Source organism: Melopsittacus undulatus, chromosome 11, assembly GCF_012275295.1.
Source record: "Melopsittacus undulatus isolate bMelUnd1 chromosome 11, bMelUnd1.mat.Z, whole genome shotgun sequence".
Lineage (NCBI taxonomy): Eukaryota > Metazoa > Chordata > Aves > Psittaciformes > Psittaculidae > Melopsittacus > Melopsittacus undulatus.
Genome location: NC_047537.1, coordinates 8,364,198 through 8,386,328, shown reverse-complemented (window position 1 = coordinate 8,386,328; position 22,131 = coordinate 8,364,198).

Below are 22,131 nucleotides of genomic sequence, written 5' to 3'. Positions count from 1 at the left end.
CAGAGAGCACAGTGTCCCCCTTCTCTGCCTTCCCCTCCCTCTCCTCAAGGTCCTTACTGCAGAACGGCATGGAATGGGAAAACATTGGAGTATAAAATCCTGCTTTTAAAGGTTTAAAAAACCCCAAGTTACTTATTTATGTTCCTAAATTTGGATTTAGTTGTCCAATGTTAAGCACTCCTCTTGAAAAACATGGGCCTCAATGGACAGGCTGTAGGTTGGTGTTTTTAAGCTGCAGACAGATGAAGTGGGATTCTGTTTACCTGCCTGGCAGGCTGGCAGGAATAGGGTGGCAAAGCCACAAAAGGGAAGGAATGTTCCATCATTTGAAGGATGACATCATTTGGAAGTCAATGAATGATCTCCCACATTTAGGAGCTTGCATCAATGGCTGTTAATGGTTCTTTGGCAAATCCTGCCAAGCAGGGGCTGGATTAATGTGGTCATTGTTATAGATTTATTATTCCCTTTTTAATGTTCTTACATATTCCAGTGGAGCAGAGGCACTATGTGTGGTGGGAAGTGCAGGGATCTGACTAAGGGGCTGCATGGCGTGCACTGAAATTCCCATCCTGTATTGTGGTTTTCTTCATTGAAAAGAAAGATTTAGGCTGAATGGAGGGAGTTCCTTTGAGTCTTTACCCATTCTTAGACCTTCTCTTAGGTCTTTCTTGAAGACTTAGGTACCACCTGGACCAAACTGAACTCCTTTACCAAAGCCCCCTGGAAACCTGGGGAAGTTTAGTCCCAACCTGGATCTCAGCTTTGTGGCTTCATCCCTTTGCCAGATAATACTAGCATTTATAAGCAGCATAAGTAGCTAGAATTTCCCTGTCAGTTCCTATTAGAAGATCTTGACTTTAGTTGATTTGAACTTTGCCAGACTTGTACTGTGGAGCTGATGTTTTCCATGCTTGGTTTTTTTGAAAGTTGCAGTTAATATGGCTCATGTGTCTCATTGCAAGGGATGGAGCTGGAAAATCCACTGTTGTGCTCATGTGCTCCTTTTTCAACTAGCAATTTTAGAAGGAGGGATTTTCCTGGTTTAAGGAATTCATTGATATGTCTGCTTTCTCCATTTATCACACTGGTAACTTCACTAAAAGCTGGAATTTGGGCCTCATAGTGTAGACATAGCTGGTTTACACCTTGCCCACCATAATGTCTATGGGGTACACACAAGGGGGGCAACTTCTGCTAGCAACTCCAGGTTGGAGTTCTGGAATAGCAACTAATGCTTGCCTAAGGAGCTTGAGCCTTCCTTACTTGCAGCTTTCACTTCAACTCTGGATTCCAGAAGTTTGAGAAGGCATCTTGTATCTTGCAAACAGAATGCAAAATATGAGCTGGAGCTTTTTTTGTGTTGGTCTTAGGAAAGTAATAGAGGGTTTGTAGCCATAATCAGGTTTTTGCCTTGAAAAGTGTCTGCGGTTTAAAAACCTGTTTTGGGTTTGCATAGTTTGTGACTTGGTTATGTGTTTTGGTGTTAGTTGAATCCACTTTACATCTCTACCAACTTTGGAATAGCATCTTGCTTAGGACAGTTCTGAAATGGATTTGTTCCATGTTGTGTTCACTTCCATTTGTAGCTTATACTGCAGAAGGCACACACTTGTGTAAATGTGAAGAGGCAATGGAAATAAGAAGGAAGTGAACTTATTTGAACTTTCAGGAAAGAACTTAAACCCCATTTAACTTCTTTAATATGGGAGTTGACTGCCCAGGTCCCTTCTTATGCAGTTTGGATAAATGTTCCTCTCCTTAATCACAGCGGAGATCAGCCACTACTTCATTGTATGTAAACTGTGTGCATAAGAGCTTACATTGAGGGTGAACGTGGGGGAATGATGTTCCTGGTCACAAAGCAGTTACATTAATACATTCTGGAAGAGGATAGAAGAGAAAAGGGATGTCCTTTGGCTAGTAGTTTCCATTGCAGCTCTGTACATTATATGAAATGCTGGCTTTGCGCTGTACAGCTTTTTTCCTCCACTGTCATTCCTCTACAGTGCTCTTTAAAAACTGAGAATAATCTGCCTTAACATATGTAAGTTTATTTTTGGTGTAATTATATGTCCCATCATGTTAACTTTGTGCAAAGGGTGAGCCTATTGTCCTTAGAAACCCAAAGTGATTATCATGGGTTTGTTTTGTTACACAATTGTTTAAACTAGAAGAAGTTACCATCATTGTTTCTTGAGTCCAGCTGTGTTTATGGATTAAGATCTCCTGACTCAAATATTTACAGTGCTTCACAAATGATGAGAACATGCAGTGCTGGGGGGTTTCCATGTGCTGCTTGGACTGAGAGACTTCTCCATAACTGGAAAAGGAGTCTTGGGCCAGAATAGTTTAGTAAAAGACTGTCAGGTACATCTTGTATTTATCTGAGCCACTTCTGTCTGTCATTCTGGTGTGTAGAGGCAATTCCAGGTTTCCAAGAGAGAGACCAGAGCTCTGGCTGTGATGGGAGTTGGAGCCTCTGGAAAACTTGCTCCAGTTGGGGCACTGAGCCCTAGAAGTCACATTTTACCCCAGGCCACCCCAGTTTTAACCATTCTCTTGGTGTGGGTAACCTGGTTCTGCGGTGAGGATGTGTGCAGGGATAACAGCCATTTATGTCTGCATCAGGGCAGCTCCTAGGAAGCCTGTGGACCTCTTCAGCGTGTATTGTATTTCTTTGGTTAAGGCAGACTGAGTTGCACTTGTATTTGTGTTGTCATTATGGGCCAGGTCTTTCTGATGTGAGGAATTGGTGCTATGCACAGAAGAGCTGTATTTCTTGCGCAAGCCCTCATGATTTGAAGCCCTGTGCTGCAGCCCAGCAGCCTGGCTTTGTGCAGGGGAATGGACGCTGTCCATTAAAGTCTGGGATTTGAGCATGTGCCTATAAGCCTATATTTAATGCTATGTTTGTGCGCAATTACATCCTCATGCAGGGTGGGAGTCTGCTGGTACTGAAGCCATAAGCCAGTATCAAATGACAGGGGGATTAGGAGGGAACTTTCCCTCTTGACTAACAGTTCTGTAGCTGCTTGCTGCAGAGCTGTTGTGTTTTTCCTTTGTAGCACTGAGTACCAGCTACTGTTGACAGCCGGGCATTAAATTTGTTGGGCCACTGCTCAGTCACCATGGCAATTCCTATGCTTTGGAGAGGGGAGAGGAAGGGACATGAGAGGTCATTGTACTCCGCTGTGCTTTCCTGTAAATAGAGCAGGGTGAGTTTGTTGGAAGAGCTGAATCATCAGATCTTGTCCTGAGCTACTCCAATACACCCTATCCGGGTTCTGGCTGTCACCCCCTGCCACAGTGCTCAGGCTCTGGACTGCTGCTACTTGCACAACAGACCTTGTGTTATGTTTGGCACCTCCATTGTGTTTTCTGTCCTGGCAATAAGTTAGCCGTCATTTTGCCATCATTCATAAAGCACGAGCTGTTTAAGAACAAAAAGCCATGGAAGGCAGGTGAGATGCATGCCTAGCTTACCAAGACACTGCTTCAGTGTCAGTGTGGGGATGCTGGAACTAGGGTCTTATAGACTCTTTCATGAGGGGGTGCTATTCTTGGTCCCAGTGGCACATCAGTTTTGAAATTGAGTACAAGTGAGCAGGGTGGTCTTTGTGTGTACCAAGGCCTTAAATCGGATCACTCAAGCCTATGCCCTTGCATTTGGGTCTGAAACTACAAATATCTTTGTTACTGTGGTAAATGAGCTTTTCTTGCTATGTACAGGATCATAGAATCAACCAGGTTGGAAAAGCCCTTTAAGCTCATCCAGTCCAACCATTTCCAGCACTGCCCAGGCCACCCCTAACCCATGGCACTGAGGCCTCGTCTCCACGCTGTGTGAACACTTGCAGGGACGGTGCCTGCAGCCCTGCCCTGGGCAGCCTGTTCCAATGCCTGAGCACCCTCTGGGGCAGGAATTGTTCCTCAGCTCCATCTAAACCTGCCCTGGTGCAGCTTGAGGCTGTTTCCTCTTGTCCCATCCCTTGTTCCTTGGGAGCAGAGCCCAGCCCCTCCTGGCTCCATCCTCCTCTCAGGCATTTGTAGGGAGCCATCAGGTCTCCCCTGAGCCTTCTCTTCTCCATCTGAACCCCCCAGCTCCCTCAGATGTTCCCCATCTCTCTTGTGTTCCAGGCCCTGCACCAGCTCCAGTGCCGTTCTCTGGCCCCGCTCCAGCACCTCAAGGTCTCTCTTGTAGTGAGGGGCTCAGAGCTGAATGCAGGATTCAAGGTGCAGCCTCACCAGTGCTGAGTATACATAACATAACACCATCTCAAGTGTTTTACCAGAAACCAGTCCTTATCCATACGTGTGCCAGTACCTCAGTCATGAGCAAACCCACAGCAGCAGGTGTGAACCTGTGTGTGATTACCTTCAAGTCTGTCCCTGGATCTCAGGACATGAGAGGTTTCCTGTTCCATGTGCCCAGGCTCGCTTGCATAGATGGGGTCAGCGCTCATCCAGTGGCACTTCTAGTTGCACAAAGCATCCATGGAAGGATACTGTGGTTTGATTAAAACTAGGCTTATGGTAGCTTTTTAACCCAGACTTCAAGAGAGCAAATCTGTTTTTTCTACCATTGCAATAGGCCATTGCTCATGTCTTCATTTTTCAAGTGATCAGGCACATAAGCATGTGCTTAAAGTCTTGTTCTGAAAGAAAACCTTCTGGTGTTTTGTTTCATTAATAACACTGTAAACCCTGGGTTTAGTGGGTCTGAGAGTTTTAAAAATTACCTCCTATTACATGCATTAAGTTATTCCCCTGTGCATAGGAGACATCACGAATGGAGCTGTGGATGCTTTATTCTCCTCTGTGCTGAGAACTCACCTCCCTGTGTCTGCCTAATGACAGAGTGAAATACAATCTCAGTCTCTTTATTGTTAATCACTGAGTTTGGATTAAAATATTAACCTAAAGGATGAAGTGTAAGCATGAAGCAGTATGAAGACAAAGTAAGAAAGCCATCTGTTCTTTCCCTTGCTTCCTTTGGCGCGTAGAGGCATGTTCTACTGCTAAAGTTCACATATCCTTCCAGAGATGTTTGTTTTGTTTGATTTCTGGTGAATTATTTAATCACAAGTATTTGTGTGTCTGCCGAGGTGTGAATATCAATGCAATGATACAATGGGAGGTAAAGCTGATGTGCTGAGCAATTGTGCTCTACCTGGGGTTTTAAGCAAGTTTGAGATGTCCAAAATGTTTTCACCACCTCTGGGGTTTAGTTTTTGGTGAGGTTTTGTAACTACAAGATTAAACTGAGTAAAAAATATTAGCATCAACTCATCTTGAGGTTGTTAAATACTGTAACTAATAGTACCTTGTGTGCAGAGGTTTGTAAATTTGCTGTAGTAGTAGTTAGTCATTTGGGTGAGTACTATACCCTAACTGCAGACTGGTATCCTTCATAGAATCCCAGAGTGGTTTGTGTCGGATGGGACCTTAGAGCTCATTCAGAACTAAAGACTCTTCTCTGTTCTTTCATTGTGCTAAGATGAGTTTCAGCTCTGACCAGATAACTTGAAAGGGGGCTATTGTTTTAGGAAGATGCTGGGAGTGGAAACAGTGAAAACAGTCGAGGATGGAGGTGAAAGTGCCCTTAAGTATTTGTTCTCATAGCTCAGTGCAGGCATGAGCCTTCAGAAATACTCTGAGGTTTTGCACCTATTCAAACATAAACTCTGTTCTAAACTTCTTGTTCCTTTAACAAAGCCTTGTTTAGCCATGTATCCTTCTGAGAGACAGCTGGGAAATAATTGGAGTCATCATTCAGGCAAGGATGGAGAGTACTTTCAGTTTCCTCAGTAGCCGTGGCAGTTTTCACGTTAAACCCCTCACTCTTGTCTTTGGCTGCTCAGCATTCATTCATTGTTTCCCCTCCAAAAACTATATCCTCATGAGAAGCCCAGGCAGTATTGGGGTGAGTGGATCAGTGAGGCACAAAGGCTTCTGCCCTGGATGTGCATATCTGTTCTTTCATTGTAGTGATAGGACAAGAGGTAATGGGTTCAAACTTGGGGGAAGTTCAGGTTGAATATAAGGAAGAAGTTCTTTACGGTGAACGTGCTGAGGTGATAGCATAGATTGCCCAGAGAGGTGGTAAATGCTCCATCCCTGGCAGTGTTCAAGGCCAGGTTGGACAGAGCCTTGGGTCACATGGTCTGAAGTGAGGCATCCCTGCCTATGGCAAGGGGTTGGAACTAGATGGTCTTAAGGTCCTTTCCAACCCAAAGCAGTCTGTGATTCTGTGATTCATAGCCTGTCTTCCTGTAATATCAATGCTTCAGAGTCCTGAAGTTTTTCTTATTGCTCCTCATCCGCCTCCCACCTTTTGGATGTGGTAGGTTATTCCCTAAGCTGTTCTTAAGGGTTAGAGTTCAGAGCAGTCTTGCTGATGCCAAGTTCAACAGCAGCTAAGGATCTCGAATCAGGGAATAAATGTGGCAACATCCCCAATTGTGAGGGTGCTCTGCTACCTGAGGGACTCGGCTTGCCAGGCTTGTCCCTGCTGGACAGTCTGATGTGGTGGCTTTGAGCAGAGCCTGGCCTGCCCCAGAGCACAGGGAACCCATGTCATAGAATGGTTTGGGTTGGAAGGGACCTTAAAGCTCATCCAGTTCCAACCCCCTGCCACAGGCAAGGACCCCATCCACTAAAGCACATTGCACAGCTTCAACCTTATCAACACAGGTCTGAAACCCAAACACAACCCTATGCAGTGGTGTTGATGGAGGCTACTACAAGTGGGGGCTGTGATTTTTCTCTTGGTGCCCTGAGTATGTAGATGCCTGGGCTCATGCTGCTAGTTGTGAGCTTTTGCTTGCTAGAGTTAAGATGTCCAGAAAGAAAAGGCTATAGTGAAATGAGGGAACAGAGACTGAAGAGAGTGGAATAAATAACTTATGGGGGAAAGAGGAGAGGAATACATGAGCGTTGCCAGCCCTGAGCCTGGTGACAGGCAGTGTGCTCCTGTAAGAGAAGCATTTCACAGGGCCGAGCACGGCTGGAGGTGTAAAGATGGCGTTCGTTAACATCTCAATGTTTGCCTTCAATCAGTTGCTATAATGTCTGTCTTTTTTTTTTTTTGCATATGGTATTAAATATAAAGACTGTTCTTGTGAAATCTATCCCTTTCATCTGGGGATTAGAGAAGAATATCAGTTTAACACTCCAGTAATTACCCAGCACACTTCTGCTGATGAGAGCTGTGAAACTTCAGAAAGTTTGCGTCAGATTTGCCTTGTTCATTAAATCTCTGTTGGAACTAATGGCACAAGTCAAGTCTGAAGGTGACAGATACAGCAGTTCAGTTGTGCTTGCCTGAAACTTGTTTGGCTTACCTGGATGATGTCAAAGCGGATGTATTTATAAAGAGTATGAGTATTTTTAACCCTGATGAACGTGTGAGAAACTAGCGGCATTTAAAAACTGCTATTTTGGAAGATTCACTTAAACCTGAACACTAATGAGCATCATCATGCCAACTGTGCAGCCAAGATAAAAGAGCAAAGAAAATAACCTATAAATATCTGTGATAATGCTTGAAAACTGCTGTTTTTATCAAGTTGTAGTGGCTGAATGTTTGACTGTGAACATAAGACAGAAATAGCATTCACAGAAGTCTTAGATGCTAACACATCACTAGCTTCATTGTATATTTTCTGTTTCATGGTGACTACAGAGGACCAGAGTCCACAAAACAGTCTGTGCTCATACAGAGGCACCCCTGTATAACAAATGAACAAAATGTTCTTGGACCAAACTCCAGTTTTCTGATTTTATGTCTTTCTTTAGGCCAGAAAAAGTTATTTGACTGCTCCCACAGCTTTCCTCTTCACCTCTTGTACTGTTACATCCTCTGACATCATACTGAGCTTCCAAGGAGAAGTTTATGGTGTCACGGAGAGGGCCTCAGAAGTTCAGGACGCTGTGACACTGAGAGAAAGTGTCTGTATGTTTTCAAACATTATGGAAATGGTAAGCATGCTTTCCAAAGCTGTCAGGAATCCATGCTTTGAAAAGATGAATGCCTGTGTGGGATTAACTCCTCATGTTACACATGGACTCTGGAGTGTGTTGTTTTCTCCCACTGGTCTCTGGAGCCCAGTATCTCAAATGGAATCTGACACACCACACCAGATGCTAAATGAGGCCTTTCCAAATTGAGGTGTGTGTTTTCTGTGCTGAATGTAATCTTTCCAGACCTAGTTTGTGTGAGTCTGATGGGAGTTGGCCTGCTGTTTTGGAACAGTTCACCTGGCTCAACCACAGCCCATCCTTGTGTGTGTTGGTGTTAACAAATGCATGTGGATGAGTCCCTCCTCCCGTCTGAATCACCCCCAGTTGAAATGTCTTGCTGGTACAGCTAGCTGGTGTGCATATGGAGTGTGTTTCTAGGAAATGTTATGCAAACCAGTTCCAAGAGAGGCGAGCATAGGAAAATGATATTAATGCTTATCCCTAAAGCTGACAAAATCCATTTTGTGTGTTATTCCTGTTTTTAGGAAAGGAGAAGCAAATGATAGCAGCTGGTGGTTCTATAACAAACTGGCACTGTGTTCATAGTTAATGCTAAACAGCTGATCTGTTGTGGGTCCCATTGTACAAAGATCTTGAAAGATGGGGTTTACGTGGATATGAAGCAAGAAATGCTCCACCAACATTGGCACTCCCTATCTTGGAGTATAAATGGCAAGTCAAAATGGTCATAGCCACTTAAGACACGTATCTGACTTGGGTGGATGTTCTCTACCTCCTCTAGAAGAAAGGGGGCCATGAGATTGCCTAAGCTTGTGTAGCTTAAGGTACTACACCAATAGCACAGTGTTGTCAAGCTCCCTCTTCACATTGAACATAAATGTCTGGAGAAACAAATGCCCTCTAGCTCCATGGTGAGGTTGTCCAGAATTTTTAGGTTGAGAAAGGAGGATGGGTGAATGTGAGCTTTTCCTTGCTAGTCATAAGGGCTCATCAAGCTGAGCAGAGACTTGTGCTCCGGTCTCTGCCCCCCAGGAACTCTGAACTACAGAATAGTTCACAATATTTGGGTACAATACAGAGCCTCTGTCATGTTCAGTGTGGCACAGCATGAAGCTGTCTTCTGATGATGTTGAGCTGTCTGTTATGCTGTCTTGTAGATAAAGTGCAGTTAACACATCATCTTTTAAAGCCTGAGACTTTCACATGGCAGTGACAGGTAATGTATACTCCTTTCTCTGCAAAGAAGAGATCTTTTCCGTTAGCAATGACTTGCTGATTGCCTATTTATTTTCACAAATCTTCTCATGTCAAAATATTTTGATAAAAGTCTGGCCCGTATTAAATAATCAAGAAAATAATTACTACTTCCAATTTCCTTTAATTTCTGACTGTCAAATAATCTAACAAGCTTATTTTTAGATCTCAGGAATACATCTTGTAAGGTGCTGCAGTGAGTGAGCAAAGCTGGTTTGTACTCAGCGCAGGTTGGGGAATGGAGGGAAGGGGCTGATTTCAAAGCCTGGCATCATTTAGGATTGAAAGGGAGACAGTATGGGGAAGGAAGCAATACTTTGTGTGCAATCCTGCCCCAGCAACACTGGGTTAATGATCACAAAGTTGGTTAATTACAGAGTAAGTGCTGCTGGTTGCATCTGTCTCATTAAGTCCGAGGAAGGAAGCTGCTGAGGAGAGGGACTGCAAAGAGCTGGTAGCAGGGTACTGAGTACTGGAAGTGCTTTTTGTGTTGTGTAATGTGACTTCTGTGGGTACTGTGGGTCTTGTTGTAGATTCCAGAAGTTGTCTACGGGGTCAAGCACTGAGCTGTACAGAATGTTTATTCTGGGCTTGATGTGCTGGTCTGGAGCACGACTGTAAAACCTCTTCAGTTTAACATGCAGCAGGAATTTCCTGTATTTATGCCATTACTGCCGAACATGTCAAAGTTGCAGAGGAAAGGTATGCAGAAAGGAAAAGAGTGAGGTAGGGCAAGCAGAGTGAAATTGCAGGTTAAAGGGGTTGATTTTTGAGAGGAGGATGTGGGCTATTTGAGCAAAGCTTTCAAGGCTGTCCCCAAACAAGGGGGAAATTGCTCTTTGAACATCACCTGGGTGCCTCTGGGACTGTGTTGAGCAGCCAGTATGGGATTTACAGGAATCAGGCCTCAGTGATGGGACTTGAGAAACCCAAGTGCTTGGGATGCCTTTTTTGCTTACCTGTTTTGGTTTTGCTATTTGGTTGTGTTTTGGGAGGTGAAAGGATAGTGAATCTGCTCAGCTGGGTAGCTCCATGCTGCTGTGCCAGATATGAGTGGGCCAGAGAGGTGAAGGAGGTGTGAGATGGTGCAGATAGAGCAGGTCAGGTGAAGAAAACAGCTTGAGGAATGACATGAACATCCCTGCAGTCCCTGCATGCCCAGGATGCACAGGTTTGGGTTCAGGCAGTTACGAGATATGAAAAGTCAAAGACTCACAAGGTGGTATGGCACAGGGGACTCCAGCATCATTAAATGACCCAAGGAAAATGAACCTTGCTGTCCGTCAGCAGGCAGCTCGAGTGCAAGGCTATTCTCTTAAGGCTATTCCTTATGATCCTTTTCTTCCAAAAGCTGAGGGTTAATTGTATTTGGAGGCTTGATTTAGGCAGAATGATATTCTGCTTTATGAGAGAGATGGTAATTCAGGGCACTGCAGAGTGTATGGAGGCCACTGGGGACCCAGTCTAAATGACAGTCTATCTCCACTGACTTTGAATCAGGTTGTTCATCCTACAGCTGCAACTTCCAGCCCCCTCGCAAGGATTTTGGACACTTAGTCCCCCATGGAAAATTAAAATGAGATTAGAACAGCTCAGCCTGCTGTTCTAAGTGGATTGGATCAAAAGTAGGAACAGGCTTGGGGTTTTGTTAAGAATGAATTGCAACTTAATACTGCAATCACTTTCAGCATCCACAGGGAGGGAAGGCAATATCTCTGGAAAGAGACGGTATTGTATATCACAGAACTGAATATTCTGCATGGAATATTTATTGGAAAATGATTTACATTCCCTTAATTTTCCCCTACAAATGTCTGCCCTTTTCTGGCTGGAATTATCTTCATAACCACATCCCTGTTTTGAAAGCTGCTAATAGAGCTGATTTAAATTGTTCGTATAAAACGCTTTTCATGGAGAGAAGGATTGTTCTTAAAGTGCATCTGCCTAAACTCTGCCAAGGTTATTAGCACTTCACATCTTGCAAATTAATTCATCTCTTAGTTAAAATTTTAATTGAACATACATGGCTTTTTTTAATGACTTTCCTGAAAAAAAAAATTATTCTTTTCTACATAAAACCCAGACTGTGCTCACTAAAGAAAAACCTAAGGAAAAATTGAGCTAAATTACCCTTTCCCTCAAAGATGTTTGAAGAAATAAAAGAGAAAAATGGGTCTCTTTGGGCCCTTGCAAAATGCAGATACTTCTTAATGGGCAGGTTTTGCCTGGCTGTTAACTAGTTGTAGCTGTTCTTGCTTCATTTGCTTTGCATAACCATGGCCTAATTCAAAACTATCTTTTCCTAATGTACCCCTTTGTTAGTACTCCTCTACTAATATTTTGACATTTACCTATTTCCTTGATAGCTTCACATCTCTTCTATGAGCTGTGGATGGCAGCAGTATTTGTGCCTGAGCCTGTGGCTGTCCCCTCACCTCTAACCCTAAAGGGGTTGGTCTCTAAGGGCAAGGGACATGGGCAATGGTGGCTGAGGTGCTGCTCTGTGCCCCAAGGGGATGGTGGATGGGTACAAGGGGCTTGGGGAAGAGGGACAGGCAATGGGGTTGTGTGTGATCCTTTGAGCAGGGAGATGGCTGTGGCAGGCACCGTGACCAGGGATGGTGGCTTGGACCTTACCTGTCTAGCTTGTAACCTGCCTGAAAAAGCCCTTGTTTTTATATTCACCAATACCATGTGTGTTGAATACACCCCATGTTAACTCTTCTAGCACAGGAGTGTTTCTACCTTTACCAGAGAATCCAGCCTCTATTAAAAACCAGAAAGACTCAAGCAGGGCGAGCCCAAAGCACTTTGAGAGCAAACATAAGTACTTAGTTTCCAACAGTTAGTTATTCTGGATTTAATTCTTGCCATGCATAAACAGAGGCTCCACCAATTGTACTTTGATACTAGAATGAGTTTGATTTGAAATCAACCAGAACACTCGCATCCTGGCAGTCGATCACTTTTATGTTGCATGTGGTTCCATTAGGAGAGGTTTGATGTCACTGTCAGGATGGAATTGCTGATTTCAATCTTGTCTGGTTTCCCTCTCTGCGCTTTGGCAAGTAGAGAAATATTTTGCTCTTCTGTGTAGTTTTCCATTGAATAACTGGGACATCTCAGTCTCAAAAAAAAAAAAAAAAAGCTGGCAGATTTTCACCATGTTAGTGCTCTCAGAAGAGGAAAGCATCCTGAAGAGGTTCTTTGCTGACTTGCAGTGCTGTGTTCACTTAGTAAGGTGGGACCCTCTGTGATCCAGCTTTCCAATACATCCAGTCTGCTGCATGGGTGCTGCTGGATGCTTTACTAGGATGCAGCAGCCATTGTCCTCCCAGGTTTTAACTCCAGCTCTTTGTACACATGACAATATTAGTATTACAGGACAGGGCAGACTCTGTCCGGGGGCCCAGGTTCAGCTGAAAGCTGAGCAGAATGGCTGAGAGCAGAGCAGTAAGGGGTAGCTGGAGCAATGTGTTGTCATGCTGTTAGACTGTGGTCTCAGTTCACCACTCTTCTTTACCAGAATCATGAAATCACAGACTAGCTTGGGTTGGAAGGGATCTTAAAGCTCATCCAGTTCCAACCCCTTGCTACAGGCAGGATCACCTCCTTCCTTCCTGTAACACCATAGGACAATGTCCATTTTCACACAGATCTTTCTGACTGCTGTCCTACTGAAGGATATTTCCTGCCTGCTCTGATTAAGTAAAGCTGAAATTCCTATCCCTTGTGCACATGAACTCTGTCCCAGGTGGGATCTAACCATGCTTCCTGGCTTACAGGCATGAGAGGATCTCTGGAAAGGTTCGAGGAGGAGTAATACCATGGCAGGCAGTGTCCCGAGTGAAACAGTGGGCTGTTGACAATATCTTTGTTGAAATTCTTCGGTTAAATCTATATGGAATATAACTGCTTTGAATTTACATTTAAAAGGCAAAACTCTGCATTTCCATTCCTTTCCTAAACAGTGATATTGTTGGACTCAGACTTAGCGCTTACGTGTCCCGTTATTATCAGTGATATGTTAAAACATTATGGCCAAGTACCATACTCCCTGTGATATTGACATATAGAACATATTTGGAGTGCTTTGCTTTGACTTCTAATCTTTCAGCAACCTTATACTTTGCCTTCTCTTGCAAACCAAGGACAGACTCTGTTCTTCCTCAGGGGATTCTGTTTTCAATCAGAAGGTGTCAGCAGCTCAGACTTTGGGGATGCTGTCAAGTAGTGCTGATTATTGATAATTTTGCAGGAATGACCACACCAAAACACTAAATGTTTGCAGATACACTGAGTCTGTGGCAAGGGTGTAGGGGTAAGGGCTAACGTGCCATGGGCTACATATGGGAGATGTATGTGTTTTGCTTAAAAGTAAACTTGAAGTTGCATGACAAGCCATTTCTCTAAACTTTACTTTTGTTTAAGCCCAGTCTATGGCATAAGGTTTGGATCTGAAGGAGAGCCCAGATCTTTGCAAATCCTGTGGAGGACTGCCTTGGAGCTGGGACAAGGCAGGAGCCCACTGCTTTCCAAGCAGTTCAGTCATGTTCAGCTTCTGCAGTACCCGCCATGCTGCACAGAGCCCTTTTTGCAACTGGTGTTTGGAAAATGGTGCATTTGACAGGCTGAGAGCATTGGGGCTGTTCAGCCTGGGGAAGAGAAGCTGCATGGAGACCTCAGAGCAGCTTCCAGCATCTGAAAGGGGCTACAAGGATGCTGGAGAGGGGCTCTTCATCAGGGACTGTAGTGATAGCACAAGGGGTGATGGGCTCAAACTGAAACAGGGGAAGTTCAGGTTGGAGATAAGGCAGAAGCTCTTCCTTGGGAGGGTGCTGAGGCACTGGCACAGGGTGCCCAGAGAAGCTGTGGCTGCCCCATACCTGGCAATGTTCAAGGCCAGGTTGTCAGGGCCTCATCAAATGGGCATAATTTATACTGACAAACTACTTCTGCTGCTATTAGTTGATAACTATTTGGTGAGTGAAAAGTGCTGATAAATGTGCTTTTATATGGCTGCCCTGGAAAAGCTTTTACTGGCACAGATCACACAAGCTGACCCTGTTCCTCACTTTAACTGACATCCATGGCCAGCCTGGCAGGTTTCTTGTGTAGATTTAGGCTCTGTGCTGGATTCAGACATCCTCCAGACTCTCACCAGGGTTCCAGCTCTTGGGTTTTGTTGGCAAGCCCACGTTTAGACACAGTGCATGTGTGGCATCGTGTGGTAATCCCCTTGCTTGTGCCAAACAGGTTGGCTCCAGCTTTGCACCTCCCTGGCTTTAGCTTCAGCTTGAATATAGCTCTTGGAAAATGTTGTGCTGGGGAGTAGAAGAAAAGGAGTTTGGCGTTTATAGGCCTTGAAAACAAAATGCTCCTTTTCACAGGAGGATTTTAGGCTTGGTTTGGGGGAGGGAAGCAGGGAGCTTGTTGAGAGGTAAAGGGAATATCTCATTAATGATTTACTAATGAGCTGTAAAAGTTGTGACTCTTTATAACTTCTGAGGATGGAAAATGTTTCTTGGAATGCTGCAGCCCCACAAAAGCTGGGGCAGATCCTGGCTGCCTCTGTGTAGGGTCTTTGATAGAGGCTGACTTACCTCTTTACTCCAATCCCTCAGGCCTTAGAAAAGATTAATCACAGTGTGGTGGGAAGCACATGGAAATAGCAAAGAGATGAGAAATGAGAGGGGGAAAAAAGCCCCAACATGAAACACTGTTTTCTTTCTGGTAGGGCTCGGGCAGGAATAAATTGCCAATGATCTCACTTTCCAGCAATGTCAGTTTATTTGTACTGACTCTGAACTGACCATTTAGAGGGGCTTCTCACTGAGGCCCGATGGGCTTCCCAGCTCTGGCTTACAAGGGAAGAGCCTTGGAATGACAGAGGTTTTGTGTACAGTGCAACAGGCAGCAGGAATTAGGTTTGGAGAGATCCAGGCAGTGCCTGGTGCAGTCCATGTGAAGAACATTGGCTCCAGCCTCTTAGCTCTGTCCCTATCAAATCAGCTCAGATTTCAAGGTGCTGCTGCATATATAAAGCTCAGAGATGGGCACTGCCTGCACTGCTGTGGGTTATACAAAAGAAATGAGGCAGGTCAGAGCCTAACGAAATAGATGCGATGAACTGAAACTTGACATCTCTGAGATCCAAGTCCCTGCGGTGTTCAAACAGCAGGAAAGACTCCAGCAAGGGCCATGGTATGGTGCAGGTTTGCCTTTCCTGTAGTTGCAATGCATTTCTCTGTGTTACGTCTCTAGCTTGGAAGAATTTGAGTGCTTTCCTGCTGTGTCTATTCCTCCAGTAGCAGCTAAAGATAGTGCCAGAGTTGAGGCATGGAGCTTGAAACTGGTGTAGCAGGGTTCAAATTCATCAGGAAATCACTTTATTCCATCTGGGCTTCAATGTCCCACCTATAGAATATGGGTAACCACTCTTAATGCAGCTGTCAAAGGTTTTCCTCCTTTGGTTGTCAGCTCATCCTCCAGCTCTCTGAGACAGGGAGGACAGGAACTTGCAGAGCAAGGCTTTTGCTTTGTTCAAACCTGGTGGTGTCTTTCCATGGAACATTAAGAATAACACAAGTGGAAGCTCCTGCTGCGCTTTGCTTTGAAATATCTGTGGCTTCCAGTTTTCAAACAACCTCTGTCAACTAAGCCCAGCAAGGCAAGAGGCTGTGACCTCCCCAAAGCCCTGTGTGCACCTTTCCTTGCAATGCCTCTTGCCTGGGAATGGCTCTAACACTGTAAATTCTCCTGCACGAGGCAGCACTCCTATGTCTTTGTACATTAAGGGAGAGCTGAGGCTATGTGAAGGTGCTGCACATTCGCAACCTCATCTTGCTAAGAGAAGCTGGAAGGTTCCCAAGCATCTATCTAAGCAGTGTTAGCACTTTGTGTTTTCTTGGTTTTAAAGCTCAAGTGTTTAGTTAATGTCTGCACAGGTGGTTAAATACAATGGCTCCCTCTGCCAAGTTACGAAGCTGAAGTTGACTGGAAAGAAAGTCATAAAGTCAAAGTTTACTCATGGTTTTTGCAGGTTGTAAATGTAAGGAAATGAGACCACTCATGCAGATGGGCATAATGCATGTCTAGTGTGACACCTAAAAGTGCCACTTGAGACTTATAGACCCTGAGACTCAAAGCAGTGTGCACAAATCCTCTTTAACATTGTTGTTGGACATAGTTTGCAGTTTACAGACTATGTTCAGCCAGTGTGACTGTGTTTTGCAAGCACTACTGCAGAAAAGCTTTCTAACAGAAGAGCATATGTATTGTAAACCAAACCCAGACATCCTTCTGAAAGAGCTGCCATGCAGGAGGTATGAGATTGGTGGAAGAGAGGACTCTGCGTTAGCTTCATAACAGCCTGAGAAGTGGCATTCCAGGTGCCACCACAAGTTGTGAGTATCCCCTGTTGCTTGGTTCTGTCATTTGGTGGTTCTGTAAAGAGCTAAATGACAAATCGGAAACTTCTTAGAGCAACAGGAAAATTTCTATCTGCTTCTGGAGGCAGGGATGCAAATAGTTTGCTACGAGTGACCAGTGAGGTCACATATTCATCTTTCCCTGTTACTAGTAACTGTAGGGGAGAGCTTCCTCCTTAGGAACGAAGAACCTTAAAGCTTTTGAGTAATGGAGTCCTGCCCTGTGTTGAAAGAAGTTAAAGGAATTGCTGTTGATGGAAGAGCCTAGCAAGTCCTGTGGATGCTGGGACAGCAGAGTTGGGACAGCCTGGAGCAAATTGCCCTTGTGCAGGGGAGGACAAGCAGCGTGTGCCAGGTAGCCATGCTCTTCTGCCTTCCACTAACACCGTAGGAAGAAGAAGGTATTCTTTGAGGAAATGGTCTGAAAATGACTCACTTGAAGCACTGAGGGTATTGCTGCTCTCCTGCCATCAGCTCTACAGCAGAGTGTAACTCAGTTTCTAGACAGAAGGACATTGGTTTGGTTTTCTCCTGCATTAGTTTTTATGTCATCTTCAGGTTAGGCTGTCACGAGAGGAAGACAATTGATATTCAGTTTCTGCAAGCCCTAGATGTACAGTAACCTTGCAGTGTAAATATCCTTGTATATTCATGAGTAACAAGCAGTGCCTTACATAGAGGTCAGGCCTTTGAAACTAAGACTTCATTCTGAAGTACATGAGGATGCTCTGAATGTGAACAGAACACATTGACAGGCTGAGCTGCTTGGGAGAGAAAGGAACCTATTATTAGTTGCTAAATCTCTCTTCTTAAGCTGTAGTGCTCAGTGGGTCTGTGCCCTCCCACCCCTAAATGGCCAGTGAAGAGTGATGGGCCAGCTCCTGGCTGCTCACATAATACCCAGGCATATTATATTCAATGTGGACTCTGGGGCTTTCTTCCTAGAGTCGAGTTAGGAGGCAAGGAGAAACCTTCTCTGCCCTGGTGAACTTGTGTCACTGAGATATTGAATCTACTTGGACTATCCTCAAGGAAATAATGATTAAAACAGCCCCCAGTGATACATGTTCCTCTCTGCTGCTTCCCAGTGGAAGGCTGCAGGGTCTGTTGGTGAGATTGAGCTTCCTGCTGAGAAGTCAACTGGAGCTGGCTGGAGATGAAATAACACTTAACTGCCTGACACTGTGAAGCTTAAAAGAAGAAAAAGACATGCAGTGTCACCTAGGGAGTAAACCGAAGCTCACTGAAAGGTTTCCATTGAATTCAGCAGGTATTGGAGCAAGCCGCCAGCAACATGCTGATATGACCTCGAGTTACAGCTGTGCCACTGCCACTAAAGGAGATTGTTCAGGTTTGGAGCTCAGAATCTATCCCAGTAAAGGCAACTGAGAATGAAAGAAAAGGGCTGGGCTTGGATGTGGAGCTCACTTTGGATGCTTTCAGTTTATGGACTGGATTTATCACCTAGAACTGAAATGATTTCTCAGTGTTAGACACCTGCCCTTCCCCACGGCCAGCTCATAAATGACATTGTTCTTGAATATAATGGTTTTAAAGCTACAAAGGGTAATTTCCAGCTGAAGCAATGTTTAACTTGGCTTTTGCGTTTCAGACAGCTAAGGAGCTGTGGGCATGTCAGTTTGAACTTCAGCTGCAGCTTGGTGTCAGGCACCCAGACCCAGCTTTAAGCATGTACCACAGTGCCCCTGTGCAGGGCCTCGCACTTCAGGCAGCCCTGGCCTTCAGGGAGCACTTAAGATCTGAAAGAATTTATTCCTGGTTTGAATTTGAGCAGCACTACAGTGCATTGTGCTTTGTTACTGTGTTTGTGGATGGCTTTCCTGATCCCCCCTGCACCACCACCCAAATGGAATTCTTCTCCTGTGCACACTGTGCTCCCGCTGACCACACAAAGCTGAAGCTCACCTGCAGGCTCATGCTTTACCTTCCCCTATCATCTCTCATCCAGTCTGAATGAATTTCAGTCCACACTAGTCCTGTATAGGAACCAAGTGCAGTTATGTCCTGGAAGGCAGGAAAAACAAAGTGAAGAGAGATGGATGTGGTGAGTGAGGATGGTGGCAATCCATGGAGGAAAAGCTGCCAAGCTGCCAGCTCCCTCATTCATTTGTGCTACTGGATTTTGAGTTGACCCATGCGTCAGTAACTGGATTACAGGATAAAAAAGCCTTTTGATTGCCTGGAGCTCATGCCCATCCTGGCAGAGGCAATGGGCAGCCTTCAGCACTCATATTCTAGTTTTAATTAAACATTCTTTGAGTTCCGGAGTTTTCCTTGGGATGTTCATATTTTTCTATTTGAACCTCTGGAAAGTGAGGGTAAATGAGAAGATGAGTTTAGTAGCCATCAGCTTGCTCTCTTCTGGAGCTGTGAAGTCCTTCAAGGTGTTAAACCTGTCAACAAGGTGATTAGTCACATCTTTGTCCCATGGACAAGTCGGGATTACTGCAGTAGGAAAGTGTTCAATGTAGAGCCCCTATCCTCTGCTGTGATTTGGGAGGAGAAAACTGGATGCAAAGTTTCCTCTTAATAAATGTGTCCTCATTTACCATCACTCACTGTCTGGGGAAAATGAGGTGGTTTTTCCAAGTGATCCTGCAGCATTGTCTATTCCCAAGTGTTGTCACTGGTTCTTTCTGTGTTTATGTGACATTGCTCTTAGGCTGTGCTCCCAAAGCTGATCCTATTCAGTTCTTTGAATACGAAAACCCCTACATTCCCACCCCCTGCTCATGGGTTAAAATATTATTTGCTTTGTTCAGTGTCATGCTGCTGGGAGATGCCAAACTGAAACTTAAGGAGAGGCTAAAAAGAATGTGATCACTGTACAATTATCATTAAACCTATATTATTCTGCTCTCTGAATGCCTGAACATGCAAGGACACAATTGATTCTCTGCTGCCCTATGTGTTGTGGTCGCATCCATCAAAGCAGAAGTCTAAGGCGTTAATAAACCAGACTGTGGTTGATTACACTGACTTTGATGTAAATGACTGATGCAGATTCCAATCTTGCTTTGGATAAGGGAGAGTTGTTCCCATGTAGCAGGTACTGATACAGGCTATCAAAATCCCTGGCTTAGTACAGTTAAGGATTAACCAAGTGCAGCTCCTTGTTATAAGGATGACTGCTATGCACACTAGGTGGTCAGAAGGAAAGGCTTTAACTTATAGCCTCCAATACCATTCTGCTGTTGGATGATATTTATAGAGTCCCTGGTCTTGGTAGTAGGATCCCTAAACACAAGTAGCATGCTAAAGCAGCGCTTGAAGTATTGTGCAAAGCCACATGTGAAAAATGAAGCTTATTTCCATCAGCTTAGTTTAGTTTGGAGCTTGAGAGTTTCCATCTGCTGCAGTCATAATGTAAGGATGTTAATGACTTTCTGTATGAACTGGGCATAAAACCCTCCCTGTATTCTCTTAGGCAAGTAAGCAGTCTTTTTACACCAGGGCTTGTAATAAAGGCTCCTTTCTCTGATTCCCTCTCCATCCAAATGTTTCTCTGTTAGCAGTGTGGCAGAGAAACATCTTCAGCTCTTAAGGCTGCCACCAAAATGTTCCTGAGTCCTGTTTCTTAGTGTCATCTTCTCTGTCCCATTCCTTCCATTCCAAGCATGCACCGTCTTTTCCCTTTTAGAAAGAGTGCAGTTACTTCTAAGAACTTTTCTCCCACACTGAGTGTTTTTTCCCAAGCGTGAGAACATTCTACCCTTTTATTTGCTCACCAGCCATCCCATGATTTGCTATGGGAACTGGCAAGAACATTGAAAATCATAAAGCTAGCAACTGTGATCCTCTCTGCACTGGAGGACGAGTGCATTTGCTGAAATGGACAGGGGTTTGAGCCCCTCACTGAAAACCCCACGAATGTTAACTGAGCTTTAATTTGCCAGTAACAAAATATGTATGGAGTTGAGCGTGTTAGAGGCCAGGAGGGGTTGAGGGATACTGAGCCATGCAGGGGAAGCACATTGCTTAGTTCACGCTGAACAGGTTTTTGGTTACTGCAGTTTTCAGGCTGATGCTCTAATCTTTATTGATTGAGCTGGGGCTCCCACACAGGAGTTAATGCAGCTTTGCTTGTCCACAGGACTCCTGGAAATTGTGAAGCAGCTTGTTGTGTTATTAGCATTACTCCTGCTGATGTGGGATCTGCTGGGCTGGAATGGGGAAATGTGTGTGTGGATCCTTGAACCAGATTGTAAGTAGCGGGTGGGCAGGGATCAGGTGAAAGGATGCTTGTTTCTGCATCTGCCTGCTTCTTTTGTGTGCTTTGTGGGTGAATCTTTGGGAATATTTTGTGGAATAGCTGTTGAGTTGACTTGCCTCGGTTTTTCAGGAACCCCTATCAGATTGTCGGTCTGGCTTTGTGCAGCAATTTGCTTCCCTAAACTCACTAATTCTGATTCAGAAGCTGTATGTAATTTAGCTCCACTAAAATGAAAATAAGGAATTCAAAGCAATTGCTGAGACAGCCCTAAAATTAACAGTTTCTTTTCAATTACTAAAAGGGATTGATTCCTTTCTGTTACTTTGCCACTGCACAACATTTAGCAGGTAACTCCAGTCCAGTTTTGAAGTGCTGAAACCTTTACGTGAGAAGGTCCTGCATTCTGTCTGATGGAAGCAGCATTTGTCACTGTGTGTGGGACAACTTGGAAACCAGCGGTCATCTGGCCTTCAATGGAATGGACTCTTCCATAAGCATGAAATTGAGCTTGTTCTGGTCCAGCTTTTTTTAAGGTCAGCTTAAGAGTAACTCTTACAGTTGTTTTTTTGCTTTATACTAGAGTGAGGAGGTTGGCAAGTAATCCCACGAGGATGTATACCTGAAGTCACCATGCTGAATCAGGCAATGGCACATGCAAGTTTGTGGCCTTTTGTCACTGCTTGAAGTTGCCAGGGACTATTTTGGACCACAGGGGTTGGTTTGCTGAGACAAAACCAACAGATCTCTGTGCTGTTTGTTGTAGGAAGGTCGAGGTGAATGCCCTCATGAGACAAGCTGGTGTGCAGACCTCTGTGTAGTATACAGTATCCTCCATTAATCACATCTGCTGTCTTATTCTCCAAGTATGTGAAGCTGGCATCTAACTTGGGCATTCCTCCTGCTGTTTTGTGCTCCTGTGGTGTCTTCTGCTATGGGTTACTGGCCAATGAAGTAGTGAGGAGGAAGGGTCATATAGCGAATGTGGCTCTGACTTGATGCATTGGAGGTCAAGGTGGGTAAAAGTTTTGCTCCACCAGCATTGTCAGACCTTGTTGACATTTCTCACTCAGTCCTTAATCCATAAAATGAGACTGAAACTTCTCCCTAAATGTTGGCAGAGCTGAGAGGGTGATTTCAGTATCATCTGTGAGGTATTAAAGCACAGATCCTTGAGGCATTTCACCATCTTTTTCTTGTTTCAGTGTTGCTGAATGAAACATGGAAATG